General features: G+C 55.3%; 1 long non-coding RNA gene across 3 annotated transcripts in view; it reads right to left on the bottom strand.

Annotated features, from left to right (window-relative positions):
• LOC132002886 (uncharacterized) overlaps positions 1-24,076 on the bottom strand; it is a 202,555-nt gene extending 178,479 nt beyond the window's left edge. For 2 of the 3 annotated variants that reach the window (XR_009400057.1, XR_009400058.1), the window contains exon 1: positions 23,734-24,076. This is a non-coding gene — a long non-coding RNA (uncharacterized LOC132002886). The remainder of the gene's footprint in view (positions 1-23,733) is intronic. The other variant, XR_009400059.1, reaches the window with a different exon arrangement.
• Positions 24,077-24,378: the final 302 nt, after the last annotated feature.

Here is a 24,378-nt window from a genome sequence, read left to right as displayed (position 1 = left end):
GCGGCTACGCCACCTCCGTGTTTTATCTTCAAGGTATCGGACTGTCAGCGAAATTGAATAATAATAAAATGGCCTCCTTGTGGCACAGCTCTTCCCACAAACAGAAAATACACATCCTGATTATTAAGTCAACTTCCTTCGGGTGACTTTGGTGGCCTGGAGCATCCTCGGGGCTCGCGTTTGGTATTTTTACAGGAAACATCAAAGACATCGGACAATCCTCTTGACACCCCTCCAGAGGAGACAGGCGCCCGCGGAGGTCCGGAGCCAGAAAGAGAAGTGCTTTACGCTCTCAGCTCCTCACGGGCCGCTCAGGGTGCCGCGCCGCCTCCCCAAAGCCCCGAAGCCACCAGGCTGTCCTCCCAGGACAGGAGTCACCAAGCAGGGGTTCTGGGGAGCACGCGGAATGAAGGTGGGGGCAAGGCCGCTGCCGAAGAAACTGCTGCCACCATGGACACCAGGTGACTTGGTCTGTATCTTTAAAGTATGAAAATGCTTTAGACACAGAGGGGCTTACGTGGCTGGGCGGCGCAGGAGCCGCCGGCTGTGGCTGGTGCCGGCCCATCCTCTGACCCGACGCAACACGCATCATGGCGTCTCCTATACCTGCTCCCATCTACCCCCTTTGGGCACATATTTGACTTTTCTGTCCCATGGGTGCTGACTACTTTTCTGGAATCCAGGCATGAGCGCACGAGGGCCCTCAAGCCATCTCTGGCCCCCTGTCTGCGTTGTAAATAAAGTTTTATTATACACCACTGTGCCCATTCACTGGCTTACAGGCTGTGGCTGCCTTTGAGCCACACGGTCGAGATGACTAGCTGTGACAGACACCGATGGCTGGCAAAGCTCAGAGTCCTTGCTATCTAGGCCTTACAGAACAAGTCCTCCGACCCAGAAGGAGACGAGCCCTGAGTACCAAAGCGGCAAACGGGCAGAGCAGACCCACTGGCTGGGACTCCCGCTACGCGCCCCGCAGCTGTGCGGTGGCCAGAGCCTCGCTCGTTGACCCTGGGCTCCCCGCGTACCTCGCGGCTGCTCCACTACTCAGCGTCGTTGCCACCACCTGCTAAAGCCTCAGCGACGGACGCCGAGAAACCACGGCAGCGTCCAGCGGCACCTGCGTTCTTCTGGCCCTGATGGTCTCCCGCTGGCTCCGCCCCCTGCTCCTCCCGCTGGCTCCGCCCCCTGCCCCTCCCGCTGGCTCCGCCCCCTGCCCCTCCTCCCCCCTGTCTCCCTTGATCTCACACCTTCTGCGCTTCGGCCCTGGCCCCGGGACCGTGTCCTCCTGGCATTTTCTCGCTCCGCTCCATGACCCCCTTCCCTGCCCGCCCCTCCTCTCGGATCGTCCGGCTCCTGCATTTCACGGAGGCTGCCCTGCCCGCTTGGCCGTGTCTCGGGTGGGCCCTCAGCACCTTCTTTCTCTGAGGACCTGCTCCCCAGTTTACCGTCCTTCCCTCTAAGAGCCCGGCCTGGAGAAATGGGAGCCTAGAGCCACAGATCAGAGGCAGACCGGCGCCTGGGGGCCGTGTTCAGGGGCGCCAGCTGGCGTGTCTTCCGCAGTCCGCGGGCATAGAGGTGATGAGCTTCTAATCCTAGTTCCCAGAGCGGGAAACTGAGGCTCTCTAAAGCCGGGCTGTGGGAGGGAGACGGCGTGAGGGCGTGGGCACAGCCCTCTACAACGTGGGTTTGCAGGCACCCCCAGGTTTTGGAAGCCCAGAAGACCCGAGGGCAGAACGGTGATGCTCCAGGTGGGGACACCTCGCAGTGCTGAAGGGGCCTAGTCACCTCCGGCAAACAGGCACTGGGTTGTTAGAGAAACACAGAACGGCCTGAAGGTTCCAAGCGGCGGGCTCTTCGCTCGGAGCTCACAGAAGGATTTACTGCAAAAAACCAAGTGCAAGGGCCTGGCCGACCAGCGCGCCGGCCCACTGTCCGGGGGGGAGTGTGACTCCCTCTCGGGACACGATTATTGTCTCTGATTTAAACCCATCACCCAACCAGTGAGAAAGGGACCTTGTTCATCACCGGGTCCCTGGAGGCTTATAATTGCCTGATATTTGACTCCCTGATGACAGTGTTTATCTTTTAAAGACCCAGACAAACACACACAGGTGTAACAGCGCCGGCACACGTGGCTTTCTTATCTCCGTCCTGTAGGAAACACTATAAAAGGACTCCGCGGAACCTAGCCTGGGTGTTGTGCGGCTGATAAACATTTGTTGCTCTTTTTACCCAGAGGTGACCACGCTCTAGGAGTGGATTAGCGGCCCCCACGAGTCAATGTGGGGTTATCTTTATTTACGAGGTTTGTTAACTCTCGGGGATTCTAGAAGATTAAAGGTGCCTTAGAGGGCACGCACGCAGGATTTCAAAACCCCAAGTCAGACATATGTTAGTGGAGAGAACATTCCGTAAATGACGGCACGGTTTTCCTTCCACCCGAGTCACAGGAGCGAAGGGACTGATCCCTAAACCCCCACGCCACGCCCAGGTTTGACCCACGCGATGTCTGTGGATTCACCCACGTCATCTCATTGAATCCTCGCAAACTGAGGTGAAGGAGGCAGGACCCCATTTCACAGATGCGGAGCCTTGAGCTTGAAGAGAGGAGCTCCTGGCTTCTACCGCCCCGTGTCCCCCAGCCCGGAAACGGTGAAGCTGGTCGTCTCCTGCATGATTGCTTTTACACCATGTCTCACTTCGGACGTGTGGCTCCTGAGGATAGAAACGTCTTTGGGGAAAAGTGCAAACCACTTTTGCAAGGAACACACTCCTCCTGTCACACACGGAATGACGCCTCCGGGAGCTTTCTTCGCTCATCAGGTAAATGTTCTAACTCAGTAATACGGATAATTAAAATGACGTCTCTCCATGAAGACAATCATTTTTTTTAAACTTTTAAATTTATTTTAACTTTGTAAGAGGTGTTAAAGCTTTGGGTTATTTTTGAAATTTGTGATCAATATATTTTACTTGGAATCCAATAATTTTCTCTAATTCCGCTGACCACTTGTAAAGGAGCTTCACTTAATTAGCAAAGATCTGGGTCCGTGCTGATACCGGAACCCACGGACAGGGTCCTGACGGGATCCCACCCCGTCATGCGAGACAAAGGTTTCTAAATACTGTTGTCTGTCCTGAGCTCATGGACACTGAGCAAGGGAGGGGGACGGGTTTTAAAGGACGTCCCGAGCGAAAACACTGGCAGGATCTAGAAGGACCATGAACTCAGTGAGAGCCAGCCTCCTGGCAGGACGGGGGGCGTCATCCTCTCGGGCGTCTGGGGACACACAGTTCTGGCAACCGTGTGTCTGGCACGGCTGTGAGGAAGGCGTCCCCCGGCAAACGGCCTCCTATCCCAGGAATGGGGCCGGAGCTCCTCCCTCGGGGCCAGCTCGCTACAGGGGACATTGAATCCTTACAACTCTCAAGGCAGGTCGTTTTGTCCTTGTTCTGCAGACAAAGACCCTGAAGCACAAAGGCACTGAGAAACCAGCCTGAGACGCTGCGGTGGGTCAGTGTGGACTCCGGATTGTACGTCAGACCCGCCCGGCCTCACACAGGCCCAGAGGGCTGAGTCCGCGCTGCATGTGAAGTCTTCGGCGGCAGGGACGCATCGGCAGCCCCGTGGGAGACTGTCTAAATGCGCCCCTACTGTGTGCTGGGGGTCGCGCATTCTCTGTGACCCACGGGAAGCTGGTACCACTGCCCGCGCTCTATTTTCTGCGGCTTCCGGCCTGTACCGTGTTTAAAGCACAAGATACTTCTCTGGGAGCCCAACAGTTGCTCGAATTTAGAGCAAAAGAGAAAGTCGTGGACCACTCCGACTCCATCTGTATTTAATTCATATAAAGAAAGCTTTCCCGGACACAGGAGGCATGAAATTATTTGGACAAAACTCCTATTTGCCACATTTTTAAATGGAGGAAGTGGACTCGCAGAGTGAGAGTGGACTCCCCAACGTCGAGCGTCCCACCTGGGAGAACCGGGCTGAGTCCCCGGTCAGCATCCCACAAATCCATCACCTCAATGATCAACTTTAGTGTCCAGCCCCTGACTCGGCCTCTAGACAACCTGCATTCAGACCCCTTCCCGCCAGCCGTAGCACTGATGAGGCATCCCAGCCCCGGGCATGATCGGCCTGTGGGCTGCCTGTGAGGAGCTGGGAAGTCTCCACCAGCCCGGCCTCAGGCGATTGTCACCTTCCAGCCTCCCTGAGAGAAGCATGAGTAGCAAAAAAGTTGTACAGAAAGACCACCGTGAACTGGCCAGTGAGGGCGATGGTGCTGAACGGGTTCTGCTGCTGTGGTCAACCCCAAGCTGTGTTTCCACCGAGCAGAAGCCTGGTCATCTGTGTTCCTCCTCCCCAGAAAAATCACTAAAAGGAGATATTTTATTCTGATAAGCTAATTTAAACAGATAATAGCCTTGTATGTACCATATCGTGAGTTAGATTTAATAGGTCTTTAAATCGGAAACTGAAAGTACAAAGCCCTAAATCTAATTATTTTCCTCTCCATCCCCCATATTTTAATATGAGACGCTTTAACGTGCCAACAATACAAAACATCAATGGAAATGATGTCTAATGGGGATAGAGAATATATCAAATAAAAGAATGCTACTTAATAGGCTAATATCACACATTAAGCTCAAAAAACAGAAACCCGATCTGAAGTCTAGGCTGAACACATCCATTTGTCTAATTCTCTTGCTTTAAAAATTAAGCATTATTTAAATGTCTCCTAATGGTGCAATTGTTCATCCTCCAAGAAATAAAAAAAATCAGCAGCATTTCACACATTCCGAAGGTAAAATAGATAGCAGTCCGAAAACACAGCATCGATAGAACCTGCATCTGCTGTTTACACAGAGCTGCTCTCAGGCAAACACAAGCTGCTCTGGGACGCCAGCGACGGACGCAGCATCCTCCTCCCTTAACATTAGAAACACCGAGCGCAGAGCCATTATTCGCTGACAACAATGCTCTTCTAAATAACAGGTTTCCTTGTGGGATCGTCTAAGTGATGAGACCAACGGCACCAGCTTTGGCTCTGCTGGGTGGGGGAGTTACCAGGTAGGAAATGGGCTACTTTCCTCTTCTTGCAGGTAAAAATCCAAGCCAGACAAAAATTCATAAAAAACAACCCATAGCTCTCAGGTTATGGTCTCCTGTGTGTGCACCACATACTCCAAGCAGAGATGAGTTCCCCAGTCCACTGCAATGTGCAACATCAGGGTTCTGTGTTTTTCATTAAAAAAATACATTTGGAGGGACGCCTGAGTGGCTCAGTTGGTTAAGCAGCTGCCTTGGGCTCAGGTCATGATCCCAGCGTCCTGGGATCAAGTCCCACATTGGGCTCCTTGCTCGGCAGGGAGCCTGCTTCTCCCTCTGCTTCTGCCCGTCACTCTGTCTGCCTGTGCTCTCTCTCGCTCCTCTCTCTCTGACAAATAAATAAAATCTTTAAAAAAAAAATACATTTGGAACATGTGCAATATCTAATATTTTTTTGTTTGTTTAGATTTTACTTCTTTATTAGACAGAGAGAGAAAGAGAGAGAGAGAGCAAGCACAGGCAGGCAGAGAAGGGGGGGAAGCAGGCTCCCTGCCGAGCAAGGACTGCGATCCAGAACTCATCCCAGGACGGCGGGTCTATGACCTGAGCTGAAGGCAGCCGCTTACCCGACGGAGCCCCCAGACGTCCCATTGCAAGCTTTCTTTCATAAGGACCTATTAGGGCCTTGATGGCATGATTTACATCTCCTTCCCAGCTTAGTGGGAAAAAAAATGTATTTTTGAAATAAGGTATTTGAAAGTCCTTTATAAATATCACCTGCTAGCGAGGATTCTAAGTCCTAGAAGGAAAGAAGCTTGCCAATATCACACTGCTGCTCCCGGCACTAAGACACCGAGAGGATCTGGGGATTCTTCTATTCCCCATAGGTATGTTCAAACCAGCGGTGTAAGAGAGCTCTCACCCTCAAAGCAGTGATTCTTCCTAGCTAGTACCGTCTTAACTTGCTGAGGGAGCAGGAGGCCGGCTGAGGACACAGCAGGAGCTGGCGCCTTGCACCCCCTCTTCTCCCGCTCCCCTCCATATGTGGAGCGTTCCTCAGGCAGCCCTGACCGCCATAAAACGATAAATAGTTAACTTGCAGGGATCACAATCCTGCAGAACAGGAATCTCCCTTGCCCTACAAGATGTCCTAGCGACCTAAACAGGGAGGTTACCTTATCAATAGCACAAATTTCCAGAGGCAAATAACTCTCGGTTCCTGAAGCCCTCGTGTCTCCCTCCCACCATAAACTGGAGGAGACTGGGGTAGAAGGGAATGTAAGTGATAGCCGGATCATAATGTCCCACCAAGAATCTCCCAACTATCTTGATGTTAATGCCTGACCTAAAGACGACATTGATCAGGCCATCAGGGCAAAGACTCTCCCCCCCCCCCCCCGCACCTTGTAGACCGTCCCTAGCATGTGAGAACTCTGTCGAAATCTCCCATTCCTTCACCACTTCCCCCAACCGTGGGGTATATAACATGCCCACCTTCACAACCCGGGGCAGCAGCTCTTCCTGCCCACGGGTCCTGTCCCCATGCTTTAATAAACCACCATTTTGCACCAACGACATATTAAGAATTCTTTCTTTAGTCGTCGGCTCCGAACCTCCTCACCCCACCGAACCTGACTTAGGTTCTGGGACTTCATCAAGCTGACACTGATGAAGATCACAGAGGATCCCACAATTTACTTGCTAGAAGAACACAAACTCTTTTAAAAACTTCACTTCACCCAAGTAGGGACCATATGGGAATAGATTTTCAGCTTCCTTTAGTTATCTGGGCATTCACTCGCTTCTTTTGTAACAAACTCAGGAAAAGAAATTGACTTTGGAAACATACTTCTAAATATAATAGAGGAACAGGGAGTGAAAACTAGGTTAAGACCAGAAGTATTTCTATATTAATAGTAAAGGTCCAGAAGTTTGAAAACAGAAAGGGAAATAGAAATTGGTAACATTTATCAAAATCATGCCATAAATGTCTTCGGAATCTAATGTATAAAAATAAAGATGAACTTTTGCGTTGCATGCTGTATCCAAAATGGACCCCCTAATACGGGAGAAATGTGAGGGTCATGAAGGTACTGACCCAGATTTTCTCCATGTGTTGTTCCTTTTCCCCTCTACGAGCCTTGTGCTTCCTATTTCATAGTACCTGCCTCCTGATTTTCAAAAATAAAACAATAGTAGTCTTGTTAACCTACAAGAAATTGAATTCGTAATTTAAAACCTCTAGAAAGGAAATCTTCATGCCCACAGGGTTTCACTGGAGAATGTTATAAACACTTAAAGAATTAACACTGAATTTACATAATCCCCCCCAAGAAGATAGCAGAGGAGGGAGTACTTCTCCGCTCACCTGATGAAGCCACATTATGCGGACATCCAAACCAGCCAAAGACAACAGGGAAACACAGACCAATATTACACACGAACTCAAATATAGAATACTAAAAAAAAGAAGAAGAAAAAAGAAAGCAAAAGAAAGAAAAAAGAAAGGAAAGAAAAAAATCTAGCAAACTGAATTCAGCAATGTACAAAAAGATTAATACACCGTGACCAAGTGGGATTTATTCCAAATATGCAAAACTGACTCAATAGTCAAAAATAAATCAATGTCATTCACCATATTAACAGTCTAAGGAAAAAAGTCCTCGGCTTATATCAACTGGACGGAGAAAGCACTTAAAAAAATCCAATACCCGTTTACAAGACAAATTCTGAGCAAGCTAGGAGTAAAGGGGAACCCCCCAGCCCTGATAACGAGCAGCTACAGCTGACATCACACTGATTGCTGAAAACCTGAACGCTTCCTTCTTATGGTTGGGGAAAGGCAAGTATGTCTCGTGTCGCTGCTGGGTCAGCCTAGTGCAAGAAGCTCTCGCCTGTGCAATAGGCAAGAAAAGATAAAAGGAACAGCCTGGAAAGGAAGAAGGAATATGGCCTGTACTCAGAGGGGAAATGACTGTCCAGGAAGAAATCCTAAGGAATCTGCAAAACTTCCAGAATGAAAGAGTGAGTTCAGGAAGGTCACAAGGCATGAGTAAACATACAAAAACCGATTCTATTTCTATAAACTAACAATAAACAAGGGGAAACTCAAATCAGAAATGTACTGCCGCTTGGAATTGCTCCAGAGAAACAAACATGAACAGGATCTCTATGCTGACAGCTACAAAAGGACAATGAAATAAATCCAGAAAGACCTAAGTAACTGGAGAGGCAGACCAAGTCCGCGGGCGGGGAAACTCAACGCAGTGAAGATGTCGGTTCTCCCCAGATAAATCTATAGGTTTAAAGCAATGGCTACCTAATCTCAGAAAAGTGTTGGTTTTTTTTTTTTTAATAAACATATATAGGCTTATTCTAAAATGCATATGAAAAGGAAATTGTCCTAGAATAGCCAAACAATTTTGAAAAAGAAGAATAAAGTGGAAGGAACCAGTCTGCCAGATTTTAAGATGTTACGTATCTACAGAAATCAAGATAGTAGATAGTGTGGTATTGGCAGAGGAAGAGCATCAGTAGAACAGAACAGAGAACACAGAAATAGACACACGCAAACATGCCCAGCTGATGTTCACAGAAGTGTGGATACCATGGAAGAGAGGAAGGACAGTCTTTGTTTCAACAAACGGGATAGTCACAGGCCACACACCCCCCAGAAAAAGAACCTCAACCTACCCTCAAACCTTATATGCAAATTAATCTGAAATGGATTATAAGCTTAAAATAAGATGTAAAACTATAAAGATTTTAGAAAAGAAAAAAAAAAAGAAGATAATCTTAAGGACCTAGAAATACTCAAAGTGTTCTTAGACTTGACCCCAGAAGCAAGGAGAAAACAATAAATCAGAACTCATCAAAATTAAAAATGTCATTGGGATGAAAAGAAATTGGCCTGAGAGAAAATATTTGCAAATCACATATCAGGCAAAGGACTTGATCTAGAATAAATAAAGAACTCTCAAAACTCAACGGTGAAAAGATCAAGTTACTTAGAAAATGGGCCAAAGACTTGAATAGATATTTCTTCAAAGAGGATATACAGATGGCAAATATAAGATGTTTGAATCATAAGCTAGTGGAAAAATGGCAATTAAAGCCACATGGAGCTACTGGTGTACACCTATCAGCATGGTGGGAATGGACCCGGTGACAACGTCCAGCAAAACCTAGATCGCTTACATGTTGTTAGTGAGTGAGAAGATATAACCAGAAGGCCACTCTGGAGGGTCATGGCCAGTTTCTATTAAAACTATAAATGAACTTACCATAAAACCCAACAACTGCCCTCCTGCTCATTGGTTCCAAAGAAACTATGTCGACCAAAAGCCTATCCGTGAACATCCACAGCAGCTTCCTACGCAACAGTCCAAAACTGGAGACAAGGCAGGTCCTTGAACGGATGGACGGCTAAGCAGACCATGGTCTGGCGATGCACAGGTTACCCCACAGCAGAAGAAAGGAGCAAGGATTGGTCTGACTTCAGAAAACTCACGCTGAGTGGTAGAGTCTGACGTCAGGGAGCATGTATGGGAGGATAGGGGAGTCTGTGGCGCCGGGCCAGGAACGCGGCTTGATGGCAGGGTCCCTGGCACCGCTGCAGAGACTCTCTGTGCCCCCAGCAACCAGTCCACGCGGAGCCACGTGGAACCGTGGCCGTCCTGAGTTTGATGCCGCATTCCACTCATGTAACGCTGACGCGCAGGGAGGCTGGCTGTGGGGTGCCAGCTCTCTGTACGTTTCTTTGCAACTTCCTGTAAATCTACAATTATTTGGGAATAAGAGTTTTTGCTTGTTAGATTTTCAAAGAAAAGCTACTTGACTACAGAGCACGAGACAAGAAGGAGCAGGAGGAGGCTCGTATGTTGGGCGCGCCGTACCGTCTAGAAATGTAGAGAGAACCGGAGACCAGTCCCACAAGACCGTTTTCCGCAGGTGACACCGACAGTGAGCCACTGGTGAGCAAGGGACGGGCTTGGGACTCGTCTCCCGCGTGTAAGTGTCAGGAGAACGGAATCCACGTCACTCTGCATGACTTGTCCCCCGAGGCCGCTCCCTCCGGGAGGACGAAGCGGGACAGGCCGGAGTCAGAACCTCGGCAGGGCCACACACTGGTAAAGCTGCCAAGTCAAAATCTGTCCCCGGTCCTGGACAAATGACAGGCTGGACGGAGAAGCTCCGCTTTCCCAGCGACTCAGTCCTCTTCTCTGTGAAGACAGACAGGACTCGGCCGTTATCGACCACCGTGTGCCCAACGGGCCGCGTGTCCTGGGGAGGAACCACCTCATTCGCATCTCGCAATTACCCGGAGGCAGACTCTGTCGCTGTCCCCACTCAGCAGCCACCAAACCATCCAGAGGCACAACAACCGGCCCAGCCTCCAGAGCACAGCAGGGCAGGGGCTCGAGCCCGGGTGACGGGGAGCAGCGTCCCCAACGGGGCTGGGGATCGGCCTGCTTCCCGCCCAGCGGCCCCACACGGGGTCCCCGGCTCACGACAGCCCCACGCGGCGTCCTCTCCCACCCAGACCCGGCCCTGACGGACAGCCCCAGCCCGGTTTCGTAGCGTGACCCTCACTGGCAGGTCCGGGGCTCCCGGAGGCCACGTCATCACAGAAGCCCCCGCACACACCGGCGTGTGTCCCTTCCGTGGCCGCTGCCGCTGCTCGTGTTTTCTGGTCCTGCCTGGAGGGTGGGGGCGGTTGTAAGGACAAGCCGGGTGATCGACTGTGGTCTCGGGACAAACTGAAGGCCTGGGACACAAGAAACCAGGAAAACAAGAGCCGGCGAGAGCGCCAGGGAGAGGCCTCGGGGGGCCGGGCCGGGGCGCTTTCCTCTCAGGCAGCCGCCATCTTGGTCTCCCTCAGCTCCTTCCACAGCCAACGCCTCGCCTGCCGCTGCCCACCTCCCTCCCGAGACGGGCCCGGGCCGCGGCCTGATGCGGAGGCTGTGCCCACACACAGGGGCGCCGCCGGGACCCCCGGCCTCCTGGCCTCCTCCCCCGCCTCCCCATCGGACGTGCACCGGTCGGGCCCACGCTCAGCCCACAGGCCTTGTCACGTCCCGTGGGTGACCCCCAGTGGGGAGGACCAGCCGTCCTTCTAGAGCGTACACGGCGCTTCCCGGGTCCCCACAGGGTTCAGAGTTATCCGCTGCCTCCTTCCCCCAGGCATCGTCATCAGCTTTGTGGGGCCAGGATGAAGCGGGTCGAGTGAGTCCCGCACTGTCTCTGGAGTCTCCCGCCTCTCCTAGTGGCCTCGTCCTGGAACCTCTACGGTCCTGTCCTTCCCTTGGGAGACTCGTTGGCCAGGAAGGCAGCGGGTGACTCAGCCAGCACCGAACACAGTCGCCCACCAAGGACCTGGGATAAGAGGTCCCGTCGACACCGTTCACAAGCCGGACACTCGAGCAGGAGTGGGCAGAAGGCATCCTCTGGACACTCGAGCAGGAGCGGGCAGAAGGCATCCTCTGGCGAGCCGGGAGTCTCCCTCCCACTACTACGCCGCTCCCCAGAAACATCCTGGGTTCGCGTCTCATACGGCTCGGAGCCGGCCAGGATGGTGGCCCACGGGCTCACCGCCCACCATGTTGTTTTCCCAAAACCATTTCTGCAAAGACCTGTTTGGGGCCACGTTGGTTTGGGTGTAAGAAAGACAGTGGTAGGCGCAAGCTGCATAAGAAGGGCAGCCAGGGCTTCGAAGAGCGAGTGCCACAAAAGTGACCCCAGTGACCATGGGGGGCCCTGCTGGGTCCGTCCAGGGAGATGCTTCCGTCAGCTTCAAAGGGAGCTGGGCTGAGCCCTGGGACACAGGGGAGAGGAGAGACGGGCGCACAGAAGGGAACGAGCACACTGTGGACACGGCTGAGCTTTGACCGCCCCTCCCCGTGCACACCCGGGGGGCTGGGGGCTCTCCCTGCACTGGCGACGCCACCCCATGCCAGGGAGCCAGGCGTCGGCACCAAAGGGTCATGCACGGGCACTCGGATGGCCGTGCCCGGGGGGCGGAGGGCGAAGCACAAAACGAGGGGGAGGAGAAGCGGACGCCCCCAGGCCGTGGGGGACCGAGCAGCAAAGTGCCCGCCCGCCTCCCAGCTCCCCCGCCCCAGCGCCCTCACCCCTCCTTGGGGACTCGGACTTCATCCAAAAGTTCTGGAGCAGGGGAAGAGGGAGGCGGGTCACACCAGCAGAGCAGTAGGTGACCAGGAGAGGCTCGGACAGGACCGAGACTACCTCCTGGCCTCCCTGGGCCCTTCCTCCATGTGCCGGCTCGCCCAGGGCGGCGTTCAGGGGCTCCTTCCTCGCGCTCTCTGCCCCCAGCGTGGGCCTTCCTTCGGGTTCAATATTTACCAGAGAACTGCGGAATGAAAAGAGATCCCACGGCTGTGGCAGACAGCATAATTATAAGGGTCAACTTGATGAGACATATAATCTTCAGAGACCTGCAGGTTTGCCTCGTGAAATATTTACAGGCGTCACTGTTGGACACCCGGAGCCGGCGAGGTAAACGATGCTGCCACCTCACTTTCCAGTGAGAAGGGACACATCTCCCGCATGCCACGCGTGGAGACGCCGCCCGGGGCCCCGCCGACCAGCCACGCTAAGTATCGCCAAGAAGGCACGCCGCGCTGCCCCACGGAGCCCCCGTCCTCTTACGAACTCGTAAGGAAGCTTCCTTCCTTCAGTTAGACGCCAGAGGACACAAACGGACGCTCGCTCTTGGACACGTTCCGCGCCACGATCGCTGCGGTCGCCCACCGCCGCCGGCATCCCCACATGCTGCCGCGTTCCCCACGGCACGAGCCTGTTTGGGTGGTGGCCACGACCAAGCGTTTGACAGTAACAACACGAGACGAGGGGCAGAAAGTCACCGTCTGACGGCTTTGCGGCGCTACCTCTAACACGAGAGTTTTCCTGGTCATTCTTCCGCAGACATCCTGCGGCTCTGGGGATGTTGTTGTGCAAATTGTGTCTACCTGGGAGCACAGGGCACTTGGAGACCTCGGGGAATCATCTAGCACAAGCTCTGGGTCCTGAAAGCGGCAGGGGGTGTGGCCCCACGCTGGGGGGCACGGCCGGGGCAGAGCCCAGGGCCCCCAGAGCACCTGCCCCTGTCCTGGGCCACGGGGTCTGGCCCCCGTCCTACTCCAGCCCCGAGCAGCTCACCGCCTTCCTCCATGAACGGACCCTGGGGACGGCTCGTGGCTTCCTAGACAAACCAGAAGCTCCCGTCGGTGCGACGGTCTCAGAGCCGGCGGCTGCTGAGTGTTAGCAAAACACCCACTTCGTCTCTGACACAAACATCGGACGGTGAGGAAGACCCAGTGTCTTCATCTCACGACCTCGACAGACCAGCCCCGGCCGACAAATTCTCTCCCTGCAGAAGAGAAACGCGAGAGGCTAACTTCCACGTTGGGACTTTTTTCCAGCTGATGTTCTTTCTTTCTTTTCTGTGACTCGACACCCTCCGGAGGCTCCTTTGGCCCTTGGGGGCTGGTGAAAACCGATGATTGCATCTGACTTACAAAATCAGGGAAGCCTCGACACACAGTGACATTGTGAACAGCTCACGGTAAACACAGCCTCGGATGCCAGAGGTCCCGGGTCCCTCCACAGGTACAGGTGGCAAAAGCTACACGCGCTTTTTGGCTGTTGGTTGCAGCCCAGGACTACTTGTCACCGTCATTCTGGGCTCGTCACCTCCCCCCCTGAGCTCGGACACCAGCAGGTGAGAGGGAGCTGCCTTACCATGGCCTCCTGGCCACCGCTCCTTCCCATGGAACAGGCCCCCACTTGACCGGTTTGCAAAGACACAGAAATGGGAAGCGCCTGAGCCACCCAGAAGTGCACATCTGGATTAGGAAACAAGGCGTCACTCGGTCACTTTAAACGTTCCTTTTAGCTGCAGAGGAGCATTTCACTCTAATGAGACCATGAACCGCGTCTCTGTGTCCACTCTGGGCCCTGTCCGCACTGGGCACGCACACGGCTCTTTCTAAGACGACGACCATGGAGAAGACATCGCGGTCTGAAGGGAAAGGCCGTGAGCAGCTCACACGTGGCTGTGCCCCCGCCCCCGAGCGTGGACTGGGGACAGCAGCTAGAGTCGGGACTGGCCGTGTGCTGGAGACCCACAGTCACCCGAGCCCCACGTGTGCCCTTGTCTGATCGGCCCTGGTTCCAGAAAGCTGGTCCAGAGCGATGGAGAGGATCTGACTGAGGGCCTGGGAAACCATCCAACAAGAGGACTCTGTGGGGTAAAACCCGAAACAAAGTGGTCCTTCCCCGCTGAGCTCACCCCCACCCACACTGCACAAGAATATGTGCCCCAACACGTATTAAATCCCGATAGCCCCGGGCCCTGTGCTGACCGCCGCCCTCAGTGCCGGGACAGCCCGTGCGGGGGAGGTATGTGGCAGGAAGGCCCGAGGGTGCGAGTTGCGGCCTCATGCCAGCCTCTCGGCTCCGTGGGCAGCGAGAAGCCGTCGGTGAGGACGGGTTCAACGGACCTTTGGTTGCTTGGTAAAGTGGTTTTAGTCTCCGGCACGCGAGCTCTACTCAGAAGCTGGCCTGTGCGCCGGGAGCAGCCACACTCCCCAGCGGCTTCACGACAGCAGGGACCGGTAGCAACCGGCACACAGGGCCACAGACCCGCCCCACGCCCCGGGCCCCACAGTGTCGAGCGTTCTCAGCTGGGGGGACCAGACCCAGGGACAAGCGCCTCGGCCGCTGTTTGTCTCCAGTGCTGCCAAGTAAGGGCATCTGCGGCACAGTGAGGACGGCCACCTGCCCGCCGTGGGCTGCGAAGCTCGTGCTCCTCACCCCCGTGAACACGGCGCTCGCCGTCGGGGAGGCAGGGCCCAGGCCCACAGCCAGCAAGACGCTCGCCGGGAGGCCCGCCACGCCACACGGTGTCCTGCACAGGGGTCCCCTTCCTTCTCAGAGGACGCGTCACGACACCTTCCCCTGCTCTCGCTAACTCTGGTGGAAATGTCAAGACGGAGAAGGACAGAGTGACGTCGAGACCCTTGGTCCGCGAGACGGGGCGAGGCACAGGTCAGTCAGCAGGTGGGGGCTCCGTCGTGAGGCTCAGGCCTCGGCTCAGATCGTGATCTTGGGATTCTGGGATCAAGACCCACATCTGGCTTTTCTCCCTCTGCCACTACCCTCTTCCTGCTTAGGGCACTCCCTGTCTCTCTCTGAAATAAATAAATGGAATCTCTAATATACAGATGTATTACAGATAAGAGATAGATGCTAGACGGACAAACACAGTCAACTGGAAAAGGCACCATCCAGTTCCTATGGTCCCAAGCATAAAGCCCAGGACAATGTTGCTTCTGCGTCTCACCATGTTCATAAGACATTCCAGTTTCATTCCCATCACTGCCGTTACACACACGACAGGATAAAGTCATTTTTAAGCTGAAAATCGGGCGGTCTGATCTCTAAAGTCGACCTGAGCCATCGGAGAGTGCAGGATTCTGTAATTATGATTACTCTTACGGAGCTGCCGCGTGTGCAGTCAGGATTGGGTGATCGTCCTGCCAAAATAAAATGCGTTACACGTGACATTGCGGCAATTCTGTCCTGTCATTCGGGTCCCCATAAATGGCCACAGTGTTCTGGGCAAACCATTAGTTTACGCTATTTACCTACATGCCTTCTTTCTTCTGTTTCTAAGCCCCAAGAAATGGCTGCCATGAGTCACTAATGAAACACCAAAGAGGAACCATCCCGATGTACGTGAAGACGGCACGTGCAGGAGACCACGTCCCATTCCACAAAGAGCACCGGAGGCAGCCCATGGGGCCGACCCCCCCACCGCCTCCCCACCCTGCAGCACACAGTCTGCTTGAGGACAGCCAGTGGTGGCTTGGGGCACACCTAGGGGACCACAGCACTGCACACGGCCACTGCAGGATGCGCCGTCTGTCCCCGGCAGGCCTGCCACACACCCAAAGCCTTGGGTCCAGACGCCCCCGCGCTTCTCAGGCCCGGTGGCCAGGGAAGCCTCGGGGAGCGACCGCCAGCTCCAAGTGTTCTTTCGAAGGCCCCATGCACGTCATCACAAAGACAGAGAAGACGCGCGGGTCTGCACCCCACAATTAACCTAACCTCCGCTCTGTGCAAATGTCCCTTGCAGAGACGGTGGGGAGCCCCAGTTAAGGGCCCTGTGCGGCTCCCAGCTGCTGTCATCTGGAGGTCACGTAACACCCCCGCCTCGCGTCTGGGGTAGAAGTGACAACGGCGCTCACGGCACGGGTTCCCACGGCCAGTAAGAGGATTCACACTCGTTAGGAAGGGACACGTGCCCGCCTCGCGCAGGACCCCAAGTCCTCTCCTGTGTTCCTGCCGTTCTGTTTGGCCACAAGTCACACGCTCCACCTCCAAGGCTCTGTGTGCTGGCGGCTGTTACGGGCGCTCGGGGACTTTGATGCAAGAAAAGCTGACTTACTACTTCTAAATGAAGGACAACTTGATGAAAACTGAACCTAGCCGTGAGCGAGACGGACCTTGTGCTGCTCTCTTGTCCACATTCAGTTCAGTTTGAACTTCAGTGTTGCCGTTTCCTGTCCTATTTCGGCGTCCCTCACTCCTCTTCTCCCCCAGATCTCTTAGTGGACTTGGGAGGAGCCGGCAGTCCCCATCAGGGCCCCCCCCGCCCGCCGCACCAGGCACCCGGCCACCACCACGGTGTGTGGGGGCCGCCAGCCGGCGGGATCCCAGGAACCCGGGCTGCGGGGCTCGGCGTGGTGCCTTGAATTCCTAACTCAGTCCCCCACACGCGTCCTGCATGTCCGCCCCCTTCATCCCACAGCCTCGTTCCCACATCTTCCCCGGGGCAAGCAGCTAGGACAGCTGCCACTCCGCCCCAAATCCTGGGATGGGGACGGGGACAGGGACCCTCGGAACCTGCAGCTCCAGGGCCCGGTCTCTGCCGAGTTGCCTCACCCATCGGGACCCAGAGGGCTTCCACTCTGCTCACTCTTGGGGTGCCTGTGGCCTCCGTGCCTGGAGGGCTTCTCTCTTGCGCCTGATGTCCGCTCTGCTGAAGGCAACCAGACACTTTGCATGTAGGACTTCTCCCAGCCAGTCAAAGGCTTTAAAAAGGATCACTAAAACCTCACTATAGAATTATTTGTTTTTATAAAATCTTTTGCCAAATACATTCTAGGCCTAATAGTTGGTATAAAATACTTGATACGAACCGCACAATATGTTCGTACACACTTAACGCCTGATGCTCGGCGTAAATCCCAAGACACGCACGACACTAAATATAGATCCTCCTGTGACAGTCTCTCTCTCGCAAGCGATATTGCCCGTCAGCTCGCGGCCACAGACACTAAGTGTCACTTTCCCTCCCGCCCCCCTGCAAATGCCCCTCACGGTGGTCAGAAGGGCACTTACTGTCAGTGGCAGTGGACAGCCCAGTGACCCGCGATGACCAGGAAGGGGCCGGCCGCGCTGACGGCGGGGGGCGCGCCGACACTGACAGACACCCGCCACGAGCACGGACGCTAATGCACAGAAAAGCACCGCAGCAAATGGGCCTCGGCTCTGACCGGCCGCAGCTTGTATGAAGTCAGGTCAACAGTGAGATGCCGGGGATCGAACAGAAATGCCCACGGCCTGGACATCAGTCTCCACACGAACGTCCTCCCCCCGCGTCCGGGCTCCCCCCGCCCCAGCACCTGGGGCCGCTCGGCGCGGTGGCGAGACCCCCGCCGGCCTGTCACACGCCTCCCCGAGAAGCTGCACGTCCGGCTCAGAGACGCCACGGCTCATAGCCGTCCTCACCGTGCGGGGACGACTCGGGGCCCCGGGACTGAACAGCACTTGCGGACACAAGAATTTCCCAGCGGCCCGGAGAGGGCGGTGTCTCGGGACTGGACTCACGCCTCAGCCCCTTGTCCCGAGACACCTCAGTCCCCGAATGTGACCGCTTCCACGACTCTCCCTCCAGTGTTCTCAAAGACTGAACGTGTGTGTGCGCGTGCGTGTGAGTGAGTGTGGGTGCGAGGGCGTGGGGGTGAGTGTGAGCTTGGGTGAGTGCGGGTGTGAGCACGTGGTGTGCAAGCAAGCATGCCCACTCAGACGCCATCTTCCCCTTCCGGCTCCTCTGACACGAAGCTCCTCGACCTCCGTCACACGTCGACCGGCAGGGACGTGCACGGTGGCTCTGCCGTCACGCGTACCACAGCGTCCCCTCAGGTTGCACGGTCCCCGTGTGGGCTGAGACGCCAGCCTGCTTTCGCCCTTGGGCAGCTGAGCTGGACCACGGAACAGGTGTGATCCCAGCTCCCCTGAGGGCTTCGAGGGGCCAAGTGTGTCCTACCAGGTGCCACACGGACTGTGTGCCGGCATGGTCTTGTGTCTCCCTTGGCACCTGTGCCGTGGCCACCGTGGACGGTAACGCCATCTCGTACGTGAGGAGACACTGGGGGGAAATGATTTCCTGAGATGACACAGTAAGAGGCAGCAGGAAAGATTTCACAACAAACTCTACCCTCGCGGGGCTTTAGGGCTACAGAACTGTTAGGAGAACAGCACCGAGTTTCCAATAACCTGCACCCGGTTTTTCCTATTCTTATCAGCTTGTGTTCACATGGGACACGTTTTTACAACTAATGAATGAATATCGATACATTATTATAACTAAAATCGATGCTTTACTCAGATTTCTAGGTCTTTACCCAGTGCCCTTATCCTGTTTCAGGGTCCCCTGCAGACACCGACCCCGGACGGGACGTCTCCCTGGGCTCCTCCCACCCGTGACAGTGCCTCAGACCTGCCCAGTACTAGAGGATGGCCCTGACAGCTTTGAGTTGTGCCGGTCAGCTGTCCCAAAGGACGTCCCTTGCCCAGGTTTGATCTCGGGTTCTTCTCATAGATAGACTGGGACAACGGGTTTTGGGAAGAAAACTGTAGAAGGAGATGCCCTTTTCAGCACATCGTAGCTGGGGTCCCTACCATCAGCATGACCATTCGCGGTGGGTCCTGGTCCAGGTCACGGGGCTCAGGTGTGCCTGTCAGGGGCCCCACAGTACAGCTGCTCTCTCCGGAGGGCAGCCGCTGCGCGCGGACCACATCTGCGGAGTGGGACTTGAGCGGCACCTCCTTGGCGGGAAGTGTATACCTATATCATTTGGGATTCTCCTTGACAGGAGACTGCAATTTAATCGGTTACTTGTTTATATCCATCGGGACTCGTGAATATGTATTTTGGACTTGGAGTTGCAATCCCATATCCTGTTATGTCCTGTTTCTCAAGTTCTTCCTGCTCCGGCCACTAGGAGCTCCTTCAGGTGGCTCCTGCCTCCCTCCGACACGTCACGGTCCCTGTGGGAGCAGCTCCTGCTCGCTGGCACTACACGGTGCTCTGGGCTCGTGTGCATGGTCCCGACCTCCGCCATTTCTCTCAGGAGACCTGGTCCCTTTATTGGAGAGGTGCTCGTGTGCCTGGCGCTACCGCCGGTCAGTGCTTCCGGACGCTCTTAGCTGACAAAGAAATGTGCGTGCTGACTTGTGTACGTGCCCACACCTGTAAGTGCTTCTGTGCCTACACGAGCTGAACACGGACGCTCCCACTCTGACCCAGTACTACACGGGTCATTCCCATGCCCTCCGCTTGCTGACCTGGAATGTCCACTCCAGGGTGAGGAACTCAGACACAGGAGCTTCATGAGGTCTTTCAGATCCTAGTGTCCCCACCCACAGCCATCACACCATGCTGCCTCCCAGTCAGCATGAGTAAATGGCCCCCACTAGTGTATACAGAATGCAGCTTCTAGAACGTTCTAGAATGTTCTTGCACAAGCAAGCTGACACCCGGCCCCCAGCCCTCACGGGCCACCCCGCCTACCACAGAACCTCGATGTCAGTGTCATACCCACGGTGCTGTGACAGCCGGACCAGCCCAGTGCCCTCTGCCCTCTTTCTCCCTGCAGGGTCGACTTCCAAAGCCCTTTCCCTCGCCCGCTGAGGCACGTCGCCTGTGGAACGTACATTCTCCCGTCCTCCTTACTAAGCACGCTAACCGCTGTGTGGCGGTGGTGTGCCAGGGACCCAGCTCCGCCCGCGGCCCCCGGGGCTGGGATGCGACGGCGTTCTGGCTTCCGGCCGGGGGCTCCGGGGAAGCCACTGGGCGGGTCGTCCGGGAAAGCTTCCCACGGGGAGCATCTCGGGTGGTGCGTCCTCGAGGGCCCGCGCGTGCGTTTCTCTTCCCGCCGGCGGGGCAGAGGCGGTGCTGACAGTAGGGGTGGGGCAGTGGGCCGCAAGACCCCGTGACAGCTGAGCAGAAATTGAAAAGCAACCAGGACCCTCGGCAAACCGCTGGGCGCGTACCACAGCCCCGGAAGGAGGATTTCCGGCTTCTGGCTGGTTACGAACAATAAAATCCCTAAATCAGCGTCATTTTGAGCTCGTCTTAGCCCAACCCAGGCCCTTGGCGGACACGGCAGACGGAGACTGTCTCTTACCCCGCGTGCTCTCCGTCTGCGGGGTCCTCGCGCTCAGTCCCCACTTCCCGTCAAGTCGGAGCCGCAGCGACTGATAACTTCAGACTTAATAAAGGAGCGAGCCCTCTTTGAGCTCCTTGAAGGGCCACTTAAGACTTTTTTCCTCGCAAACACAGAACGCCGCGGCCGCTGCCTACTCAGTGAGTCGTGGCAGAACCAACGAGTGCAGTGGGAAGACAGTGATTTTCTCCAAGAGGATCAGCGCGCACCTCACGACGCACAAGCCGCTTCGATGCTACGGCGCCGTGTGGACTCGCAGGGGCTCCCCGCTCCGTCCTCCTGCCCCCAACCACGGCCGCTCTGCCCGTTACTTAGCAAAGTCGTGTCCACAGGCGTCTAGCAGAGGGTCTGGAACACGAATGGCTCCAGTCAGAGACCCAGACCCCCTCATCCTTCTGCTCCAAGACATCGGGGCCTCGACAGGGGGAGGTGAAGGGGCCGGTCGGGGAGGACCCTTCAAGGGAGACGGTGAGGAGGGTCAGAGCTGGAGGCTGGGGGGAAGCAGAGGGGGTGTGACCTGTGTCCCTGCTGTGACGACCTGAGCTGAGCTGAGGACAAGTGGGGTGCTCAACCCAGTGCCCCTAAGACATTTTCTTAACAAATCTTGCCCAGTGCTTCTGGAAACCACCAGGCGCTTATTATGGGCAATAATTTTATCTGTATCTATCATCACGGTATATAGCCTGTATCCACATGTCACATACATCCAAATTGTGATGAAAAATTAGAGGGAAGGAAAAGTGATCTAGCGGGAAATTTTCAAGGATTTGGGGTTGCTAGTCAGGGTGAGACCCATCTGGAGAGGTAAGCGGCTTCTGGAAGGTCTTGTCTCTCCAGGCACCAAGCTAGAGAGACCCCTTCTGCGGACCTCTCGGGCAATCCCGCCCAAGGCGTCCTGCCTCCGTAGCACTCCAGTCACAGGCTCACAAAATAAAGGGACGGCACGGACGGTCTCTAAGTCTCGGCGAGCCCCTGCCATCCCGGAAGGCCTCCGCGTGGGTTGTGGTGAGCCAGAGGAGGCGCGTCTTCACGCCAGGACGCTGCGAGCCAGGAGCGAGCCTCGAGGCTGGTTTGGGAGTCTCGGGGCAGAAGGAAGCCACGGGTGTGTCTTACGGATCCCGAAGCCCTCGTTTTGTCCTTTTCTGCGATGTGCGTGAACTGCGTCCGCACCTGGCCGTGGGCCGTGCGTCCGGTGCCAGCCCCGAGCTGCTTGATTCCTAGTTCCTTCCAAGGAGAAGGACGAGGGGAGGGCGAGGCGCCGTCTGGGGCCGGCGGGCATCCCCGCACAGGTCCCGCGTGGCTGTCCCTGCAGCCGGGCGTCCTCTGCTGAGCACGTCGTCACTCCCGGGGCCTTGGGACAGAGGGTCACCTGGAGCCCGTCACCTTCACGTCCTCTGTCGTAGGCGGGGACCGGTGCTGGGCAGAAACCCTAGTGAGGAGGCCTGGGGCAGCGAGCAAGGCGGGAGCTCTCCCTGCCGGGGCAGCCCTTCGCGCTCCGATCCCGAGACACGACCGAGCCTGCCGCCCCCACCCTTGAGTCCCGGGTCTCTCACGGCGTCTCCCAGCCACCACCTCCGACTCGCGAGAAGTAACGGACATGCTTCCTGCGAGCTCGGCAGTCACCCGGCTGACCTCCGCTGCCTGGCCCAGCCCTCGGCCTCGGTATCAAGTGCACGAGGCCTGGAAGTGGTTCTGTACTTTATCTGGGGCCCACAAAGGAGCTGTAGGCGATAAAAGCTCTTCATAATAATGGAATTATCTTTAGTGGTGGAGGTAGCTGTGGCCTGGCGACTTCTCGCCGCCCCACAGTAAACTCAGTTAGGAGGCCACCTCAGGACCACGGGGCCCGTCACTTTGTCATGCATGTCGGGGACTCGCAGAAGTATACGGGGGTTTAAACACTGACTTGCCTTTCTGTATATTCTAATTCCAGAACACCGAGGAAAAACCTGGTGATCGTTATCATGTTATTTAAATATAGCATATATTTATGCGATAATACACAGACCCTCTTCTTGGCTGTGTATGTAATAAATAAAGTCCCAATCCATAATTCCCTATGATATTTATCTGGTGATATAAACATTCCTTTGAATAATAATGCTTAGTGTGACCTCCCAGGACATTTGTCTATTAAAAAGGAAATTAAACACACAAAAGTATGGGAAAAATCAGTGCGAGCCAATAATGAACTTAGCAAATTTCAGAAGGAAAATGAAAGAAGACGTCTTAGAAGCCCAGACGTCCCTTGTGGCGTCTCCTGGCGCATCTCTTCTGACCAGTGACGCCGTGCAGGGGTGGGGGGAGGCGTCCTGCACATGCACACGCACGCACTCGCATGTCGGGTCTTGCGTTACACACACAGGGAACTGCCAAAAAACAGACTTCGACTCTTGGATCCCTTGGGAGCTGAATTTCTACACGAGGAACTTCGTGTCCCTGTGGGAGGCATCCTCTCTCTGATTAAACGCTCCAACTTCCCGGTTGTGTACTGAAATGTGCCCTGGTCTGGAACCTTCCAGCCTCGAGTCCAAGGGTCCTATTTCCTGAAGCAGCAGGACTCCTCCCCCCGGGAAGTACAGGCACCCCTGCCAGTCTTTTCCTTTTTAAAAGGCACAAACCAATATAACAAGGAATTACCAGGTATGGATATAGTCCAACGTGTGGTCAGGGCTCGGCTCTCATTTTAAAACCAGCTGCGTGTTGACATTCAAACCGACGTCTTTGCCAGAGAACTGGGCCGGGCTCTGCCTCCGCGGCAGGCACGATTTCATGAGCGCCAGCAATTTGCTGATAGACACTGCCTGGGACAAAAGCTGGGGGGTTAATGGTTTCCTTGATTTTATCATTTATTTCTGGCAGCAGATCTGCCTGAAGTTGCCATTTAACTGAGGCCAAATAGGTGTGGCCACAGTGATCTAGTAACCGCTTTTCAAAAAGGAAGAAAAGTTTTAAATTGGGAGGGAAATCTCTCCCCAAAGTAAAAGTCTGCTGTCTTTTCATGGAGGATGAGAAAAGCTAGACTCGGTACAAGCCGTGCCCCCAGTAAAAGTAATGCCTCCCGCAGGCGAGAGCCACACTCCTGCCTGTCCCCTGCGGCGTCTGCGGGAAGGAGACGTGGGTTGGCTTGCGGCTTACCTGAGAGCGTGGCCAGGGTACGCCGCGCGGCTGGCCGGTGAAGGTCATCACTGCAAGAGCCCAGCCAGGGATGCCTTTAAAATCAGCAGTCGGAAACCCACTGGAGTGATTACCAGTCGTCTCCGGGGTCCCGACACCGCCCATCCCCACCGGGGGTCTGAGCCGCCAAGAGGCACCAAGCAAACCTGACGGACTCCGCAAGTCTTGGGTCCGATGAGCGGCCGCAGAGAGGCTGCAGGTTGTTTTCTAAGTGGTGGAGGGCGGGCGCCAGGCGAGGACTGATCCCCAGCTCCGCGGGGAGGGGCAGGGCCGCGGTCCGGAGGTCGTGGACCCTGAGGTCGGCCTTTCCTCCCCAAGGCTCCATGCTCCCTCTCCTGCTGCCTCCCGCTGGGCTACCAGAATCTGACCCTTGCCCAGGCTGTGGCTCTCACATCACATCACTCACGGGCTAGACACGTGTCACAGATCGCGTCCAGGAAAGCCAGAATTTCATTCCGAGCAAGAGAGCCAGTCCCGCACACACTCTTGTTTTGGGTTTGCTTTTTGTTTGTTGCTTCTGTTTTGGTCTGCAGCTCCGGACGCGGGGTGACAGGAACCAAACTCATGGTTCTTGACAGTACTTTGTACAAGGGACCAAGGAAAGGA

Source organism: Mustela nigripes, chromosome 15 (assembly GCF_022355385.1).
Source record: "Mustela nigripes isolate SB6536 chromosome 15, MUSNIG.SB6536, whole genome shotgun sequence".
In the NCBI taxonomy this organism is placed as follows: Eukaryota; Metazoa; Chordata; class Mammalia; order Carnivora; family Mustelidae; genus Mustela; species Mustela nigripes.
The sequence above is the reverse complement of the archived record's forward strand: the minus strand, read 5'-3'. Positions and strand labels throughout refer to the sequence as shown.